The sequence below is a fragment of the Triplophysa rosa genome, linkage group LG4 (genome assembly GCF_024868665.1).
Source record: "Triplophysa rosa linkage group LG4, Trosa_1v2, whole genome shotgun sequence".
NCBI classification, from domain to species: Eukaryota; Metazoa; Chordata; class Actinopteri; order Cypriniformes; family Nemacheilidae; genus Triplophysa; species Triplophysa rosa.
In genome coordinates this window covers 8,434,077-8,455,748 of record NC_079893.1, presented here as the reverse complement: position 1 = coordinate 8,455,748, position 21,672 = coordinate 8,434,077, and the positions used below count along the sequence as shown (strand labels likewise).

At 37.7% G+C, this 21,672-nt stretch overlaps 1 protein-coding gene across 2 annotated transcripts in view; it reads left to right on the top strand.

The window, feature by feature from the left end:
• Positions 1 to 21,672, top strand: part of LOC130552534 (zeta-sarcoglycan) — a 235,344-nt gene that overhangs the window by 65,430 nt on the left and 148,242 nt on the right. Inside the window, exon 2 of one of the 2 annotated variants that reach the window (XM_057330877.1) lies at positions 4,782 to 4,904. The exons of the other annotated variant lie outside the window; for it this stretch is intronic. The gene's annotated coding sequence lies outside the window, so the exon portion shown is untranslated. The remainder of the gene's footprint in view (positions 1 to 4,781; positions 4,905 to 21,672) is intronic. 2 annotated transcript variants of the gene reach the window in all.

The following is a 21,672-nucleotide window of genomic DNA, read 5'->3' as shown; positions in this document are numbered from 1 at the left end:
CGTGCTACTGTAGATCCCTAACAGAATTTTCATCTTTTGTGCACCAGTTGCTGATCTTGCTTATCCGTAAGCCTTAAATTATTCTTTTAGATGTTACTCTGAATTTAAAAATAAATAGTTTACAGAGATTTAAAAAAATCTGTCATAATAAAACAAAAACTAGCAGGCTTTAAAAAGGAACTACCAAAAAAATGTTCAATGTATTTGTGCACTTAAGTCTTACTGTAGAGTCACATTTAAAATTCAGATGGATGTTTAAAATGTAGATTAAGATATTATTTATGCTTTCAGTGTTTATTTACTCACACCCAGATCTATTAAAATTTAAGGGTTCAGAGAAAGGGACGATGTTTTTGAACGCTTATGTAAATACATTTGAGAAAAACAGCACTGCCTTTTATTTTACATTCGGTTTCTCGTATACTTACACTGTAAAAAAAAATTCTGTAAGATAAAGTACAGGAAGAAAATTACCAGTACATTTTCCTTTATTTTACAGACATTTCCGTTAATGCTTAAATGTAATTTAATACAGTGCGAAATGTAAAATACAGGTAAAACAACTGTAAAAAATGAATACGGAAAATTCCTTCATATTAATACAGTATATTGTGTCCTATTTTTAGGGATTTTTTTAGAGTGTACTATATACCGCTAAATGTGTTTTTCAGCCTCCCGTAGCCCTCCGAGTTCCATTTGATCGGGCTTTGTAGATAAAAGCAAAACAAGGCACTTTGTTTTAAACCCAAGGCTTGTTTATGGCGCTGGAGACCAGGAGGGTGAGGGATTAATTGAATTCTAAAACATGCTTTATCATCAGAGGCCAACTCAATTAACGCAGGCAGCCTCTGTTTAATGCAGTCCGTGGGACAAATAACATGGTGACTAAGTTTTAAACTGGACAAATGCTCAATGTTATCACTGTAAATGATGCACCAGGCCGTAATTATGTTAGCAGAGAGAGAGAGAGAGAGAGAGAGAGCATATTGCAGGTGTGCGCATCCGGCCTCCTGACCCTACTGTCTAGATCAGCTGTTTTTTAAATGACGGTACGAGCCGAGCACATCGATGGGAGCGATTATGTGGTGCCGGCCCCATGCATCAGCTCCACTGCTATCCGTCCGCCGGCCTTCCAGCAAATCAGCTGCTGGGATAATTCAATATGCTTCATACAACATTAGCTTTTACTCAGAGTCCGTCGTCTCATTCTTTTATGTCGCCTCTCTCTCTATCTCTATCTACTTCTCTCTCCCTCTGCGTAATTCTATCTGTCTAGCACTCTCTCTCTCTCTCTCGCTCGCCCGGCCCGTGTTGTTTGTTAGGGCTGTGTTGGTGTATGTAATGGGGCTTAATTAGTGTCAGTGGGAGACTGTATGAGACCAGCAGCTGCCCATATTGTTTCCTCAGAGAACGTAGGAATAGGCCTACCATGGCTACAGCTCTTCTGGATGAACTGGCTCGGGCATTTTGAGTGGGTGGTTTTTTTTTGTGACTCATAAGAAAGAAAAATCACGTGTTTAATATCTACGTTGCTTCTCATAGACGGCGATGCAATTATGTGGAAAGAAAATAGACTTTTGCTTAACTCTATACGGCTTCTTTGATGTTTCTCCTGAGAAAGACTTATTCTGGAGTAGGGGTGTCTGTATTGAACGGTTGTTTTATTGTCGATATCGCGTTTAAACTACACATATGATAATATCGTTAATCATTCAACGCTTGTTTTAAATTTTGCTTTATGAGCCACAATGGTTACAGATGCTCTTTCTCTGTCTCCCTACACTTATACATTGAGTGTGATTCATTGGAGTAAACACAAACGAAACAAAAATAAAGATGAATTTGACTGATAGTCTTATTGAATGACAATTCATTGCTGTGATACTGTTATTGTGAAATCTTTGGCCATGATTACTGTGGAGTCGGAAAAATCTGATATTGTGACGGCTCTATTCTGGAGTTTCAAAAGGCACACCATAAAATACTACATTCACTACTTTTGAAGTCAAAGATGAACTCGTCCAAAATATAAGTTGTGCGTTTCACATTTATGGTACAGTTCTGTGCTCTTGCTGTATGTCAGCAGTTGTCGCTTTTGTGTGCTTTAATTAAAAAAAAAAATTTAGAACAAAAACTGAGAAAAAGTTGTTACTTGCATGGATCCTGAACTGTGAAGGTACAACTTCTGAGTAATAAAGTTCACTTCACTTCAATTTGGGAATGTTACCTTATGGCACAGGATAATAGGAAATACGTTTTTAAATAAGTTTTATTAAGGTTCAATGCTGCCACATTTTAGTTTTGAATGAATGGAGAGCTAAAGTGTGCTATAGTCTTTGTTAACGTGTTTTAACATGCTCACACAGCTGTTTGGCCTTTCAACAAACACTCAGTACATATTCATGCTGTCACATGCTAATATCTATGTTACTGTGATTAACATTACAGTAATGAGTGACACTAACATTGACGCTAAAATATTTTGAACACAGACAAAAGTTCATCTGAACCAAACCTGTGTAGGAACTGGCATCTTTGCATCTTCCCGGTTACGTTGTAAAATACATTTCTCAGTTCTGCCTGTCTCCAGATCAGCTGGAGATCAGCAAGCATTCCAGTGTTTCAGTTCTTGCAGTGCACCCACGAGCGCTGTTATATGTTGTGCATGTAAAGTACTGGCCCACAGGAAAATTTTATGGCTCAGAAGTTGCTCTTTCATAGCCCAGGAGCTCATTTCTTAGTTACACTTTATTAATGTATTAACTTAGGCTCTTACGTTCTTTAGAATAATATCAGTTAACATTAGAAATAGATCAAAATTAGACACATAAAATCCATTAAGAATATGGGGATATAAAATGAATCTCGATTGAATACCTCTGGTTTTGAATACATTTCTGAAGAAATGTTTGAGGTCATACTAAAATCTTTAATAAGATTTAATCTCGAAAATAACTAATTAATATAAATAATAAATAATATCTCATTTTGAATAGAATTTTATAGCAGCCAGGGCAAATTGGAGCTCGGTTTGTGAGAGTGGTTCCATTTTTCCAATGAAGAGTTTCTGCTTTATGTAAGAAAGAGTTTGGAAATTAAAGAGACCTCTTCTGATTTCTTTCTTATGGGGGTGGTTAGAGACATACTAATAGTCCTCATATAGTAGTAAACTTTTACTCATACCACTGCAAATGGTGACATGATTGCTGCACTTTATTCCATGTTATTCTCTTGAGTATTTTAGATTTTTGAGTATTTCATGAGCATCCTGATTCATACAAATTTGTTTCTTACAGGTCAAACATGACAATCTCAGATTCAAGATCATTCAATTTTTATGTATTACTGTATATTGACTAGCCCTGCCCTCAGTGAAATCATATTGGTCCAAAATCTGTTTGCTAACGAAGTCCAACGATGTAAAAAGTTCCAAGTAGAACATCACAGGTTCTCGTTTTGTAATCACAGCAACTATACAGTACAACACAGCAATGTTAAAGATAAAACACTTTTTCCTATTGCACTGGCTTTTTTCATTGTGAACGGTCAAATTATGTACTGTTGAGTAAGGACACAGAGTAACTTTCCAAATAACTTCATGAATCACCCAACGACCAACACTTTGTCCCTATCCGCCTCCTCTTCTTGTGAGGACAAGGTTAGATTTTACTACTCAACTGAAACTACTTTGTAATCTCCCCACGTAACCTCCTCACGTCCTTCACCCTTCAACACCCAATAAAATCCCTTTCCACTAATATTGTGTGACTTTGGGACCTCCCCGTATCCTGTGTATACAAAGTTTACACAACCTTTCTCATCTGTGAATAATTAATGTCAAAACCATGACTCATCCACGTAAAGATTTCCAGGTAGAGTCAAAACATGGACACAGTGTCATGACAAGCTTGTGTCATGACTACATGCAACAGGGAAATGACAAGCATTGAAATCCCGGCAATACATGAGAACAAGGACAAATTGTCTTTAAATGTGTTTTTTGAAGATGTGAAGCATTCAATGAATAGGGATGTAGATAGAAAATTATACTTACCATATTGCCTCTTTTGGAGTGACAGGGGTCAAAGCTTCTGTATAGACACGGTTGAAGGACGTCTGTTGAGGGGGAAAGGTCATGGGCACCTGGGAACCTTTTCCTCATTACAATGTGCAATTAATTTTGTGTACATCACATGAAATGAAAGTGATTTAGAGACTGGACATGTACAAAAGCTGGAGAAAAGCAATTAATTTAAAGACCTTGTGACGGTTAATTTTAGTGCAATGTAAATTATATGTTATATGTACATTTCATTGTTACATTTTTTCACAAAGGGCTATAATTGTTCAATCTTTCAATACAGGGTTTCCCAAATGACAGACTGCTGTTATAAATTTAAGCTTTTAGCTTTTTTTTTGCAGTTTACATTTTTAATGGAAACTTCAAACTTGTATGTGCAGTGGTAGACGAAGTGTACCAACTCAAAAACCTCCTCCAATTCCACCATGAACCCCACTTGGGAAACGTTGCCTTAGAAGTACTATTTTTGGTTCCCCGAAGAACCATTCAGTTCTTAAATGGACTATTCCTTTCTCACCTTGTCATAATCTAAAGAACCCATTTCCACTCCATAGAACATTTTGTGAAACAGAAAAGTTCTTTGGATATGAAACGTACATGATGGAACCATTTAGCACCTTTATTTTTAAGAATCCAAAAAGCAGACACTGCCATACACACTAAAAGGTTCACATTTTTGAACTCTGTTTCCAAATCACAGTCTTAACCCGAGCCTTGCTGTTTGACACCCCAATCATCAAAGATGTCCAGGTCATTGGACCTCCTCAGATCTTCAATGGGTTGTTACCCAGAGACTCAGCACTTTGTGGGCGCTTGATACCAAGTAAGACTCGCTTTACTTCTTTCAGCTTAAACCATTAAAAATGGGGGAAAACGGGACGTCTGTTCCTGATTTGTCAGGCCATCGATGTGCAGACGCTCTGACGATACTGTCAGATAGCCCGGTAAACCGGGCTGTATGGCGTGTTGTGTGGAAAGGGGGATAAGAGTTGTTTTGTGGAAGCTTGGAGCCAATTATGAGGCAAACACTGTGACTCCCCTGAGAGTACTTCAGGCCTGACAAGGCAAGAACAACAATTATTCCCCGTCTCACTGTTCCCAGCCACTGTTTAGAAGCAGACTGGTGCGGGTTGGACAAGCTTTTTGGTGCTTTTATGTCGTGTTTAAAGCTTTTGTAAGTTTGCTTTTGTGCATTTGGTACGTCCAAAGCAGCGTTCAAAGTACATTTTATCAGAACATGTTCGCGTGCTTTTGAACTCATGACCTTGTCATGACTAGTAACACAAGTCTGCTGTTGTGTACGTAACGGTTGGTGGCCTTGTTTTGTCTGATAAATTAAATATACAGAATTTTCAGTTTGCAGACATATTTTTATTTCACTTTGCCTGTCTGAAAGATTCAAAAGATGATTTGTCAGAATATTGTCACGGCAGACCGCAAAAGAAGAGAGATTGAGTCTTATCGTTTGCAGATGACATTTATTCAAATGTTGTAAAGAAAAGACATATAACGAAAGGATAAGACAAAACAAATTGTGAACAAGGTCTGCTCTCGCAGAGTGAAAGGCACAGTGCTCAGATCGATTCCCATTCACTTGCATTGGTATTGAGTCTATACAATGGAAGTGAATGGGTACCGCCGTTGTTCGGTTACCAACATTCTTCAAAATATCTTCTTCTGTGTTCTGTGCAAGCAAGAAGTCATACTGGTTTGAGTAAATGATGACATTTTTGGGTGAACTGTCCACTAGCCTAAATCTAAATAAAGCTGTATTTCAATGTAAAAGTAATGTAAATACAACAATAAGTGTTCTAAGAAATATGCTTCTTGTGAATTTTAGTGCCTACATGCTAACATGTCTCTGAAGGACAGGATTTTGGAAAGAGGGCTTATGTTTGAAAGAACCACTGGTAGTTAGTGGCTAAGCCTGGAGGATTTCACTGAATGAATTCACAGAAACAGGAAACTCAATCTGTGATGACTGGGAGTCTTCATATCATCCGAGGAAGTTGCTGAGGGGGCACAGGGCTCTCTGTGTCTTTCTGGGCATTATTATCTTTGATAACCCCATAAAGGCTTTTATGAGGCCTGTAAACAAGTCGCACATAAACCCGCGCACAGCACCTTAAGAATCGCCTATCAGATCGTGCTGCGCGTGGACCGGCGAGTTCATTTCATCAGAGGGGAGATAAAGAGAGCAGCCCTGTGCTGGCCCTGGATGTGTCAAGGATTCTGGGATGAAAGCAATATATTATGTATATCAATCCAGTTAAGCTTTTTATGTTCACACAAGCTTCAGGGAAAGCATCACATCAGATTTGTGAGACGGCATTGTTTGTTGACCAGCACTATCGATGTATTTTCGATGAAGCTGTTTTGTTTTTCCTTCATTTCTGTTGTCACCTGGCATTTGTGATGTCTTTTGATGATGTTCATTTAGAGTAGTGTTGTGGCATGTGGTTAACTTACAAATGATGAGTTTTCTTTAGTCAAATAATAATTTACGTTTTCGTTACTTTTCGTTATATCGAGTCTGCTTATGACACGGTGTAATGATCAACTAACAACTAATACTATGATTTTTCTACTTTCTAATTGTTAAAAGTGTATCTGAACTGGTAGAGCATAATGCTAGCAACACCAAGGCCATCAGTTTGATTCTAAAGGAGTGTATTTACTCATAACATACAGTATATATATATATATATATATATATATTAAATGCAAAGTGTGAGTATTTTTATGAACATATATTTATTTTAAACAAGTCACATCAAAGTCTCTATGTTTATGCATTTTTAAACTTTTACATTGTCGTTTGACTATTATTTATGGTCACTGTAGTTTCACTTCATTAGCCGTCAAATGCTCGGTGAATGACGCAAGTTTATTGATGGTCACCTTAAATTTAATCTGGTTGAGTGGTTGCTAAAATTGCCTCACTCACAGATCATCATTTCACGTTCTTTTTCATTTGGACGTGCGCAAAAAGTGCTGACGTCCGAGCGAACTAGTTGTTTACTCTCTAATTAGCCTGTCTGTTTCCAACTGTTCACAGTTATGCACATTTGTGAACGTGATAGACGGGCATTATTTCATTGACAGGATAATCAGAGTCACAGTAACACATGGAAGCACTGCCTTTAAGATCTAGTGTGTCATTCTTTAGAGGATCTATTGACAGTAATGCAATATAATATACTTAACCATGTCTTCAGATGTGTATAAAGACCTTACAAAATGAAGGTCATCTTAGTGCTGTGTCAGCCGCCGTAGTGCTTCGAAAGGAGTGAGCCATTGGTTGCGATTCGCAAACCCAACCGCTAGATGCCGCTCAATTTCATACACTAGACCTTTAATTGCCTTAGGAAATGTTTAATTTAAAAATATAGCATCTTTTTTCATTATTTACTCACCCCCCTGATGTCAATACAAATCTGTGTTGCTATCTTCTGCAGAACACAAAATAAGGTATTTTGAAGAATGTTTGTGACCAAACAACACTGTCCCCATTGAGTTTGATTGTATAGACCATTATTTTCTTAAAATATCTTCTTTTGTGTTCCACAGAAGAAAGTCACATACAGGTTTTGAATGACATGAGGATGAATAAATGATGACAGAATTATTTTTCTTTTTTTGGAGGGGGTGAACTATCCCTTCAAACTCACGTAGTTCTGCTCTTAATGAAAAAAAGGTTCTTTACATAATGTTTCTTAATATTTGTTTTATTTGTGTCAATTATTTTCTCATCCTATTTCTTGTGACGCCCCCCGCCTCCTTTGAAAACTCCCCCAGTTTGTTGAACAATGTTGTTTTCCTCCTACACTCCCCGTATCTCCCCCTTCCTGCTCACAGTGGGTTATTGTTACCGCTGCATCACTCGTTGGTGATTTTGGTTATGAATATTTATCGTAGAACGTAGCTGCCGTGCACTAAAAGAAATGAAAGGGAAAAAAGATATAAAAAAATAATAAATTGGGTTTAGCCAAGGCCTGCCTCTGCACTCCAGGTGAAAAATCCTTCAACAGAATGATAAGATGAAGGACTGTGATAGCTGACTGTGAGAATGAGCGAGCCAGAGAGAGAGAGAGAGAGAGAGAGAGAGAGAGAGTCAGAACAAGAGGTAGAGATACACTCGAAGACATAGCAGCACCACATTCTACATTGAAACATGAAAAAGCCAGCACCAAAAACTTGCGAAAATCCGGAGAAACCTATCTAACATCAATGCTGCATAATAATTCCCAATTTTCCCCTTTTTGAGGCTGTTTTTAGGCCAGATGGATCCAGGGGAGGGGGTAGATTATCCATATTCAGACTCTCTCTTGTGGTAATTGGCAGTGGCTGGCTCCACTCTTATGTGGAAGGGAAACTGGCTGTTGGGAGCATCCATAATGACCACCCGGCTCTCAGGAGTTCAGTGTTGGGTAATGGCCTGTGAGGAATCAGCGTTCTCCGTAACAGTGTTGAGACTTCATTAGAGGATGTAATCTTGTGCCTTTAACCCCTGCTAACCTTTACAGCATCACCTGACCGAATCCCCGCACCACTGAGACGCTTTCACGCAATGGATACTCCATTTATAGCACCATTACACCACCAGCGATTCCTAACGGGAGAGTTAAAGCTGTGAACATTATAAATTAGAATGATTAACAAAGACCCTTTAATAATGAGGGCCAACCCACAGGTCTTCTTCCATGAGGTCTGAAAAGGCTACAAATATGTTAAAAGGGATAAGTCACCCAAAAATGAAAATTCTTAGCATTTACTCACCCTCATGTCATTCCAAACCATTATGATTTTTCTTCTGCAGAACACAAAAAGAAGATATTTTGAAGAACATTGAGGCCCCAACAACAGGGGCCCCATTGACTTTCATTGTTTTCAAAACAAAACCACGGAGACGTTTCTCAAAATATCTCCACATACAGGTTCAAAAAAACATTAGGGTGAATAAACGATGGCAAAAATGTCATTTTTGGGTGAACCACCCCTTTAAGTCTAATAGATTTTTACATTTTCTGATGAGTTATAATTGACCTTGCAGCATGCCATTGTGATGCTAGTGTGTTGCTAGGGCGTTGCTATGCGGTTGCTAGAGTGGTTTTTAGCGCATTGCTATGTGGTTGCTAGGGATTCTGGGTGGCTGCCCAACCCCAAGTTTGTATGATGTTTTGGTTCCTAAATCATTCACATTCATATAAATCAAAAACTGTGTGAAGCTTGGTTAAATCTCTAATCAAAAGTATGAGCAGTATCAGTAGTGATGGTTTCTCTAGCAATATAAACAAATAAGTCAATGATATTTGTAAATCTCCCCATTTGTATTTAAATTCATTTATAGGAAATTGTACTTACTGTACAATTGTACTATGCAATATGACCTAAAATGAGTGGAAATACTAGTCAAAATCTAATTTTGAGTTTGCATCAATGTGTTATTTCAACTATTTATTTCACCCTGACTTCAAATTTTGACATGGCCTTACTCACTCAAACCTGCTGTAAAAAGGTCTCTCTGCGACTCATAAATAGTCTTGGATAGCAAAGCAAACCAATCAATAATCTATAAAGTCAGTTCAATGAGACATAATTGCTACTAACTGCTCAGTATTCTGGAAGTGGAAAGGAAGTGGACATAAGAGTGAGAGAACAAGAGATGTTGACTCTGTGGTAGCTATATTTTGCAAATACATCAAATCCACTGGCGCCAGTGTCCTGTTTCTGAGCATGACATTATTCATATTTAACAACCGGTTGACATTCAGGAAAGCTCCACGATGGACACTGTTTTCCAGAATCAATACATACATATTACAATGATAGCGAAAGGTCACATATTGATCAGGGTTTTTAGTGCGCCCCAGGCCATTAACACTTCGAACGCTAAGTACACCGGCAATTGGGTTTCACACCTTAAAATTTATCAAAGGAATCTGTTGGAAGGAACTTAGTAGTTCGCTGGACCAAAAAGGTACAAAAGTAATTTACACTTAAATCACAATTTAAACAAATGTTTAAATGCATAACAGTGCATTATATATCCGTTTGTATGTTCCCTGGGATTCAAACCTATGACCTAAGTATTGCTAGCACCACCATATATCGGTTAAATGGATAGTTCACCCAAATATGAAAACTCTGTCATCATTTATTCATCCTCATGTGATTCCAAACTTGCATGACTTTCATTGTACTGCAGAACACAAAACAAGAAGTTCTTTTAATTATAGGATATAATATGGATTATATGGATCCAAAACCACTGAGATATTTCTCAAAAAAATCTCTTCCTTTTAGAAGAAAGAAACACACAGGTGTGAATGACATGAGGGTGAGCTATCGCTTAAAATTCTGTATAACCTACATCATTTTTTAGAAAAACATTTGGAGAACGTAAAATGTATGTCTAGATTTAGCTTTGCAATCATACGATAATACGACCACACTCTTTGTTATATACACAGAATGTTGCATCCAAAATGACATTGTCATCGAAATCATTCCAACATCTGATCCCAGAGGTCCACTTTGACCCACAGGAAATCATAGTACAAGCTAGCATGTTTGCATCAGTGCTCATGGTGTGTATGGTCTGTAGGTCTGTTTGTTCTTCGCATGTTGCCAAACAGTCAGCTAGACATTAGGAACACAGCTTGACTGTGGTGACGAGTCCCTGCCAATGCCTAGCAGACCAGCAGATGGGTGTAAATCATGACAAGCCCACCAGCATCTCCCTGCCACGATGTCACAACATGACGCGTGTCGGTAAAGGCCGGCAATTGGACAGATCAGCGGGGTAGCTCACTTGAAAAGTTATTCTTAGATCAAACAAACAAGTGTCTCGAAATAACCAACATTGTACTTTATTTGGATTAACTTGCTGTTCTGAAGTACTAAAATGTACAACTTGAAGTGATTCATCTTGATTACAATAACCTCTTCCCAGCATGCACTGGGGCATGAATAATTACTACTTTTTAATGTTGTTTACTTGTTGTCAGGTGTTCTGATGAATAACTTAGAAGTAGATGTTGTTCTTCAAACAGCATGAAGAGCAATTTAAACCCCTTTAAATTTTAGAACAATGTGTAAGTCTTCTGATAGTTGGTACTAAGAAATTTCGCAGTTATTGAACTCCTATTAAGTTATATAAGTTATGAACATCATCAGTACAACAATGACAGATGTTGAGTCAATAAAATAAGTAAACAAATTCAGAAAGCATGCAAACCTGCATACTTCGTTTTCACCCTGCAGTTTCCTGGAGCCCTTGAGTGAGTTTTGTTGAGGGATTTATGATGGAGGGCAGCTGAACAGAGCCAGTGAAGTCAGACTGACCCACAGGGACACATACTCAATCCACACTCATTAAATTAAGTGCTCGGGTGTTTGCACAGTCTCGCCGTATCAGAGCTACACATAGACCAGATTCCTCTGGAGTGTTTGAAAGACGAGTTACCGTCTGTTTTCTACATTGTTTCTTCTTTTTTCTTTCACATCCTCCTTCCATCTCAGCTGCATTTACAGTTCATTCTTTCCTTGAAAGGCTGACATTTTTCGTGGTTTGAACTTGGATGTGTACAGGTGCAGAAAACTTCTGTGTGATGGAACCTTGACGCTGTCTGAGAGTGCAACTTCACCTCAACGCACTGAGGTTAAATCATTTATTCTCGCAATTCTATGTTACAGCCTTACATCTGTATAATAATCATTTGTTATAATTCACCTTCTTTTTGTTGGTTAATGCTTCCTTAAGCCTGTGTTATTATTGTTGGCTCAGACGAGCTTTACAGAAATTAAAAGCGATATTTTACCCCAAAATGTTCTAACTTACATGTCATAGGATTTTCTTTAAATAAGTTCATCGCATTGTTTTAGCTGCTAGCTTGCATGGGGAGCATACAACAGTTTGTTTATTCCACACTTGTATACATAGTTTAGCCCATCATATAGTATTCTCTGAAGAACCCTGGAGTACCTTATACAGTAAATACCCGGGTACATGAATAGTCATTTAGTAAAATGGAGTTATTTAATAGAATGGAGCCATTTTTAATACAGAAAAGCCCATGTGGACAAAGCAAATCCCATAAAGAAATTGTTTACTGAGTTTGGTGTGGAAGAAGTTGCCTGGCCTGCTCAAAGCCCAGAGCTGAATGCATTAAAAACCTTTGGAATGAGTTGGAACACTTGAGTCTGAGCCAGGTCCCATCACCCAAAGTGAGTGTCTGACCTCACTGATTCTCTTGTGTCTGAATGGGATCGAATCCCCGCAGCCGTGTTCCAACATCTTGAAAGCTTTCCCTGAAGATTGGCCACAACAAGATGGGGAAGTGACAATGAGAGCATTTTGCTATTTTTTTGTCATCGTATAATGGATGAATCTGTCTTACTGTCAAATTTAGCTCATTTTGTTTTGTGTATTTTAAAATTGATGGCACTGATGAATATTTAATTTTACATTTATGCATTTGCCAGACGTTTTTTTCAAAAGCGACTTACAGTGCATTTAGTCTATATACAGTATGTCTAATATATGTGTGTTCATTGATCGAACCCACAACCTTTGCATTGTTAGCGCAATGCTCTACCAGTTGAGCCGTACATGGAGTACATGAACACATGGAGTTCTGGAGAAACCTGTTAACCGGTTTAGTAGTATTTAACCTGTTTATATTTACATGTCAAATTTGTGTTCATTTTAGACAATGAGTGTAAGTTAGCTGTGATGTTAAATGCTAAAAACAAAGAATGAGTTCTAATGCCACAGTCACACTAGACTTCTTTCCATTGACTTCCATTCCTACTCATAAAACTCATAAAACTCATAACTGTCAGTGTGGTATAACTCTAAATCATTATAATTCCAAACAGGTTTTTATTCTTAAAGTTCTTAAAGGGACAGTTACCAAATTCTGTCATTAAAGGAGTCATATTGCACGGCTAAAACGAATATTATTGTTTGTTTTAGATGTAACGCAATGTGTATACACCATTTAAAGTTTAAAAAACATTGTATTTTCCACATACCGTGCATGTTTGTAACTCCTCTTCGCCCCGCCTCTCTGAAACGCGCTGATTTTTTACAAAGCTCATCGCTCTGAAAAGCGAGGTGTGCTATGATTGGCCAGTTCACCAGTGCGTAGTGATTGGTCAAATACTGCAAGCATTTCACGGAAATGTAACGCCTCTTACCATATTCAGAACATCAGGTTCCAAAGCAATTGTACTGACAAGACGATACAATGAGATTTACAATTACGCCCACCTTAACTACGTGTAGATTTGGGCGGTCTTAGTCAAATCATTACGAAGTTACGTAGATTCGCCGGGGTGTGGTTACACAAGGCGTTTCAGGCAAATCTGGTTGAGCATTCGCTTTTAGATAGAATGCGTCTTTTGTTCCCACACTTTCATTTGTGCAATTTTACGTGTCTAATACATGCATGGGCAACTTATAACACACCAAAAACACAGAAAAAGACGTACTTCCACCATATGACCCCTTTAACACCTTTGTTGCTATCAGTAACACCTTCTACAACAAAAAAGGAGTTTTTTCTCCTATATAATGAAACCGGGACTTACATGAAATAAATTATGAAAAAATGTAAACTATTCTTTTAATTAAATTTTGCTGCTTTGTTATATAAAACACATGACAAAGAGGTGATTAGTTGCTTTACTGAACTGAGTGTTCCAGGACAAAGCATATCTGCACACGCCATTGAAAAAATGAAATAGGGAAATTCCCTTCATGTTAATATAGCACATTGTGCGTTATTCTTACATCTTTTTTATGGTGCGTATTCTGAAAAAAATAATCCATAAAATAATGGTGGTTGTTCCATTAACTGCCCTCTCTCTGTTTCCCTCTCTCTCTCTCTCTCTCTCTCTCTCTCTCTCTTTCTGTCTTCTATCGCTCTATCATGTACGCTGATGTAGTCTCCACAGGTCTCCATATATGCTGCCCACGTTCCACTATAACACCAAGAGCACATCTTCAACAGCCTCCAGACATCTCTATTGCCAGCGTATCTGCAATGTTGCATAACTTCACGCAATCTCCTGAGCAATTAAGGGTGCTTCATCACATAGGAAATTCCTTAAACGCCTCTTTGGGAGTATGAGAGCGTAAAAAAGTGAAGTTGAAACATTAAGGTAATGAAGGTAATAAAATGTTTTCATTTATTTTTCTCCTCCTCCTGGTGGAACTCCAGCAGATGATTTTGTAGTCGCGAGGCTCAGAGTGGGAGGAAGACCGATGTTGAGAAAAAGTCTTCCGAACAGTAATTACTCTGATTATTTCACGTTACGCACACTTCGGCGCTACGTTTCGTCGACTTGTTTAATTATCGCTGACAGTTAGCCAACTGACTCATCTCTTACTTTATCTGTCTTCCTATTCGCTCCCCACGTCTCGCTCTTGTTCTTTCAACAGCTCTATTTGTACTCCCGCTAGCAAGTGAGAAGGAGGCGAGCATGTTCTCGATCTCTGCGTCTGTCTTTTTCGCTCGCTAACACAATTGTGTAATTACCCCTTTCCCGGGCAGCTTGTACGATGCCTCGCCACTTCAGCGACTCGCAACTCAGATATTTTACTTCATGCTTTACGTCTTTCAACTTCCTCTTTGTCTCGCTGTAAGCAATTTAATATTTAGTTGAACACTTCCGAAGATGACTTACTATGGATTAACAAAATAACAACAGAAAAGGAAGATCTTGTGAACAGAACAAAATGCACACCCCTTGATGGTTGTAAGAATGGAAGTCAGTTGGACCTTTTTGATGGTTTCATTTACTAATACTTGATTACATTAGCTCGGACTGCCTAAAAAGAAAACAATTATTTGGCGATTTTAGCTCTAGAAACTCAATTCAGAAACTTATTAGAAACTTATTCATAGTCTGATTTACAGTATTGCTGATTTAAAATGTTATTGAAATTTAATAAGTTCTATACTTTTCAGATATAAGAAGTGTATTTATGTGACAGGAAATAGCTGCCTGCGCAGTGTTGCCCGCGGGGAACTAAGTGCTGTGCTGTAATATATAAGTACTTTTGATGATAACAGTGAAGCTAACAGTGAATGCTGAGTCAGCCGCTCTCTTAAGCTCTGCTACAGTGTCAACTTTTGCAGGTCCTGAAATAACTACTGTTTCTAGAGTTTTAAAGTAATTCAGTTTTATTAAATGGGACAGTCCGTGTTAACAAATGAAACACAGGAACGTTGTTGTTGTCTAAACTTTGATTGGCTGCATAAAACAATCACCGTTACACTTTTCTTCAACTGGAAAGGCCAAAAATGACCTATAGCACAAGGCATCAAAATCACAATATAAAACAAATTATTTGTGCGATTTTGCCATACAAATCATACCACAGCATACAAACTAATTTCAGTTATGCATACTTTTAAAATGCAGTGTTTCCCGTACCATTACCTTATGAGGGCCCCCTGCCCCTCCAACTGCACCTCCCTCCCTTTTTGAAGGTCAGGTTAATTTAATTTTTTATGTAGCAGTAGATCACAAGAGAAGTATTTAAGGTTACCTTTCCTACATAACATGTCTATACCTTGTTCTCGTACTAAACAAACTAAATAGCATTATGTTATTTATCTTATTTACATGGCGGCATGTCATTTCTGTTTCTACGTGGTCTCGCCTTTACAATTCTCCTCTGCTCTCTGTATCGAGTTCCGACCCGATGCGCGCGCACACACACACACACACATGCACACAGACACGTGCGCGCACATACACAAGTAGGCACACTTTCACCAGCGGACAGAGAGCGCGTGTGGGAAAATATGTCGCGTCAATCACCTGAAAAGCAGATAAAATTGCGTTTTTAAACGCTCCCAGGGTGGTGAAAATACGCATGCCCTGCCCCTGACAAGGAACAGTCCAGTTACCACCGGATGACAGGTTTTCACCCGTCTTATCCTTCGTTCCATCCGGACCGCAAGACACAATAAACCATTAAAAAAATCAGACTATTTCTGTGGTTTAAATTGAGCAGTGGCGCGCGTCTACATAACTGAGTTGTACACATCACGTGCACTCAAGGACACTTATGTTGATTATATTTTGCTATATCCTCTAATATCTTTATTTAGCGCCAAACGCGCTTCATTTGAACCCTTTTCGCTCCTTGAGCGCTGCTTCTCCCGCCAAAGACACATAAATGGACACTTTTTCTGTAGCGCTTAAGTAAACGAAAATGCAGCAATAATAAAGTATTTTTAGCTGTCAGTCAGTTTACTGTTTGCTATATAGGTTTGTGTCAGACTGTCAGGAAGAGAACCCAGATGCAGGCAGCTATGCAGGAAAAGAAAACTTTAATAATTACAAACAAAAACCCACAATGGGGGAAAAAACAAGAATATACTATATACAAAACTAGTAAACGAAAACTTCTCACAAGAGAGACAAAACTAACTTCCAAACAATAAACAAGACTAGACAAGGAACATGGCAAGGTAATCCAAAGATCTCCACAAGGCAAGATAAGGGGAACACGATATACACGGACCATACAAACATATACAATCCACGAGCATAGGACAAAGAAACATGAGGGCATTATATGGGGCTAGACAAACGAGGGATAATGACACAGGGCAGGTGAGGAACATGAGACAGTCAGGGAAGCAATACAGGAAACGAGAGGGGTGGGGCAAATGACAAGACACCAGAAAGCACATGAGCTGTAAAAACGTTAACAACTCATGGCTTTCTCACATAAAACCTAAGGGCTCCGTCCCGGTCCTGCCACACGACTAGAAACTCAGAAACAAGAGGGCAGGACCGTGACAGGTTTGTGACAGATTACAAAACATAACGTCTTGTATCTACATACAGTATAGCATTTATGATATTAATAGCATAAATAATCAGCATGTTAAGAACATTTCATTGTGAATCATGTTTTAATTGGAAAGAATATTTAGAATCAGTTCTAGTATGAATGGCATGGAAAGGCTGTTAGTAACTTTGTAAGTACTCCTGCTCATGACATATTTATTTCAGTTATTACAGTTTGTTGTCAGTAGTTTTTTTAAATATTAAAATAGACCACTGGGACTTCGCTTCAGCACCAGAGCCTACAACACATTTTCTCAGTTACCAGACCTTCTATGTTTCATACAGATTGTGGCTATCAGAATATAAAGTATTAGATTGATTGATTTAACATTATTTATTTAAAAAAGTATTGTCCGAACCTCCGCCACAAAAATAATATAGAGATCGCAGCCCCCCCCCAAAGCCGTAAACCTAGGGGAAATACTAGAATGGATAGTTGAAGTCATCATGAAAAATAAGTTTAGATGTTGTCTTCTTCCGAATAGTGATTTATATCAAGTATATTTATATATTAAGTGTAATAGCTTCTGGAAATAGGAAATTTTGGGGCGGTGCTTGATTTTGTCCTTTAGGAATTGATTGGAGTGTTGGAAGTTTGAAGCCTAGCCATTGGACAATCAATATAGTAGTAAGGTCAGGATAGTTCTATGTACATTCAACCTTGCTTATAGCTCACACAGAACATGTACTGTGTTCTTTAATTTTACTTTTCTCTTTTTATGTGCTGAATTGTATAGATGTAAGAGACGAGATTGGATGTGTGAATCTGTCACTATCCTAAATCCCTGACAGCAGGGCAATACTGTTTTAGATTATACTCTCTAAGCTTTCAGAAAACATGCGACTATGGCAAACTCATTTAGTTTGATAAGTCAAAGATAAGTTAGCCTGATGTTCCATATGCTCTTATTTGCATTGTTAGCATGCATGATTTATGTTTGGCTCAAAATTAATAATACTATTGTTTGAACCTGCCTCCTATTTAATTGAGTCATTTATTACAAATTTTACATTGCAAATTTCAGTCATATACATGTATATCATTTTTTAGGTTTTTGGCTTGCCCTCCTATAGCTGTAATGACAGAATGCGCTCAAGCTGAAAAACTCTTTTTCTCCGGCATGCTTTAAGAATGTTCTGGAAGCATGGAAATCGAAGCATGAAAACCTTATGTACAAAGAGGTTAACATGGTCATTGCTCATGTTTGATTTTTGTAGAATCTTACACATTTCTTATTAGTTTTTGTTCTAACTTCCTTTGTTTTACATTTTTGTGCAATTCGTTTATCCCTGGTTATATAGTCAGGATTTTATTAATGTAACGTCAGATACTGTACATGTTTACAGTGCCTAAAGTTTGACACTGAGACCTCTTTTTAAATGCTGCCTTCTGTTCTTGTCCTATGAGTTTTTCCAGAATTGTTCCTCGGGCCTCTTTTTATTGGATCCTGTTCTCTCCAATAGTCTAAAAGATGGACTCATTGTCCCTGCAGATGGTACCTTTCTATTCTTTCAACTGTCCTGTGAGATCAAGTGTATATATGACTGACAGCCTCGATCAGCCGCTGCTGGCTGATTTGGAAGATCCCCTGACTTTACCCGAGACTACGGTGGATCCCTCAAAGCTGTAAAAGATACACACACACACCAGAAAGTGTTTCGAGTAGCAGGTCTAAAGCTCTCTCTAACTCTCTTCTTCTGAGAGGCTTTAAGGTCTATTTCAGACGTGTTTACATGTGCAGTTTTTTCTCTTTTATCCATGTTATCCATTCGACCATTTGATGCCATTAAATATAGAGACAAGCAGAAAAATGGACTGTGCCCAGTCTTTGAATAAATTACTGCTTTTCACGACATGTTGTGTGGGCTTTTAACATTCCAGCAATTCCCCAGTGGTTTCTGGTCTTTTGAAAGCAACATTGTGGTGAAAGCGAGATCTTGATATACGTTTATTTGAAGTACTTGCAGTACTGCAGTCTGATTGCAAGGGTGTAAATAACAGATTTGTACAGATAATATTCACGTCGTCTTCTCACTGTGATCAGATCTTCTTTTACGGGTCAGAGCAGCTCACAAAAAGGAAATAAATTATTAACTGCTATGCAGACATGAATGCGTCCAAAAAACAACAAATAAGAAAATACTTTTACCAAAATACCAAAGTACTGTGGGTTTACTTGTACAATGAAGTTGTCGCAGTGTACTGGTGTTTAACTGACAGTTAAATATACAGTAGAGTAGATGGTTCATTATAGCAGTCTGAATTGCTTGTATTAATGTAGAGACCATGGTTTGTCTTAATGTTGTTGAAATGAAACTTTTTTTTGCATGAGGTATCAGTATAAGGTATCAGTTATGTTATACAGGCTGTCACGATATCCAATTTTCACTTTGCAGTCATCGTGGCCAAAACTATTTGTGGTATTGATATTATCACAATATCTTTTGACATGTTTTTTTGAGTAACAAATAGTGCTGCAACTCAAATTCATCTTACATTTTATTTATTTTGTGTTTTCGTATTTTTGGCAAACAAATTACACTTAAAATTTGAGTATAAGTATTAGAGAGAAGTTTTCAACCATTGTGGCTCTTAATATAAAACCTTAAATGGTTGCTGAATTATATACAATATTTTCATATGTGTAGAATTAACACAATATCGATGTAATATCTTGGTTAATGTCAATACCGGTATATTGTGACACCCCTTGTATCACATATTAATATATACACTCTAAATAATGTTGGGTTGTGTCAACCCATTGTTGGGTCACAAATGGACAAATCTAACTGTTTGGTTAAATAAACCAAAGAATTGTTATATTTGATCCAACAATAGGCTAAATTAACCGAGCATTTGGGTTGAAACAACCCAGCATAGGTTATTTTATAACCCAATTGTTGGGTTTGTCCATTTTTGACCCAACGGTGGGTTGAAATGACCCAACACATTTTAGAGTCTAGTCGAATTGAATAATACATTGTCACAACAATCAGCTAGATTTATGGAGACATAATAATATCAGGCACACTATAAACATGGGTCACAGAATTAAGAATGAATGTTTCCTACATTTTGAATTACTCTCACTCAAGTTGCTCCAATCTGTATACATTTCTTTGTATTGTTGAACACAAAGAAAGACATTTGGAAGAATGTTAGCAACTGGAATTTCTGGGGCACCATTGACTACAATAGTAGAAATAATTATTGGATATATTTTGAAGAATTTAGGAAAACAGTTCTGGTGTCACGATTGCAAGACTGAACCCAGACGCAGACAGCAGGTGAGGGGTAAATAAAAAATAGTTTTATTAATAAAAAAAACAAGCGTGGGTAAAACAACAGATCAAGGGTATAAAACACAACGGGTCAACAGGAACATAGACTAACTACACTAGACTAGACTAGACTAGACTAGAGACAACACTTGACATAAATTACAAATAACTAGACTAAACTAAACACAGGAACTTAATCACATGAATCAAAATGAACCAGCACAAGACAGAAAACCACAAGAACATTAAATAGGGAACCAAATCAAGAGGGGAACAGGTGCAGGGCATGAAATAATTAACAATCAATAATGAGGAAACGAGAGGGCGGGGTCAGAGACTAGACCGGAGAGAGCGCATGGCACGCCAAAATAAACATTGCCATGTCTCTCTCACACACTAAACACATGGGTCTGTCATGATCCTGCCACAAGACTTGAAAATCATGACCAAAAGGGGCAGAATCATGACATCCGGGGCACCTTTGACAACCATTTTAACAGTAGTCAATGGTGCCCCAGAAATCTCAGTTGCTAACATTCTTCCAAATATCTTTCTTTGTGTTCAACTGAACAAATACATTTATACAGGTTTGGAACAACTTGAGGGTGAGTAATTCATGACAGAATTTTCATTTTTGGGTGAACTATCCCTTTAACCAGTGTTTAGTCAAAATGTATCTTAAAAATCTCAATATGATCTATTCATGTCTGTCTCAATAAGCAAGCATTGCAAAGAGACAGCCTGACTTTCCTTTTCATGTCGATGCCCTTAGCTTTATTTGCACATTACATTGAAGCAGTTTGCAATGTGAAAATTCTTTTGATATCTTTGAACCGACATGGTCTGAACATTATCTGACCCAAATTGAAAGATCAGATGAAAGCTCAAGTATCATTTCAAATAAGTACATTTTTCAAAGTTTTAGCCCATCTAAAAACTATATCTTTTCATATCTGTCAGATGGTGTTTCTATGTCAGAAGGTATAAACGTTATACACAGAAACATTTACATTCAGATTCAAATTGATCTTTGATCAGTATTGAAAATGTTCTTGCTGTAAAACGATTCTAGCAAAACACCAAAGCAAATGCACATTCAAAAATAGATGGTGTATCCCCGAGACGCTCAATGCATTTGCATATTAAGGCTGTGTGATATGAAATGTACATTTTGATACTACCGTTAATACTGCTGCTTTAATAATACCCAATAAAAAATCTTCACGGTACGAGCAGTGCTTTCTCATCATTTTTATGAAATTTCTTTTTCCTGATACCTTCTATATTTGAACTGTAGGAAACGGCATGCTGTGCGCCGTGCCAATGAACCAGAGCGTTTGCTAATTAAAGGATTATCGTACCAGCTGTTAATACTTCACATACTTACATACTAGCGAATACAGAAATTAGTTTCAAATGCCCTAGAG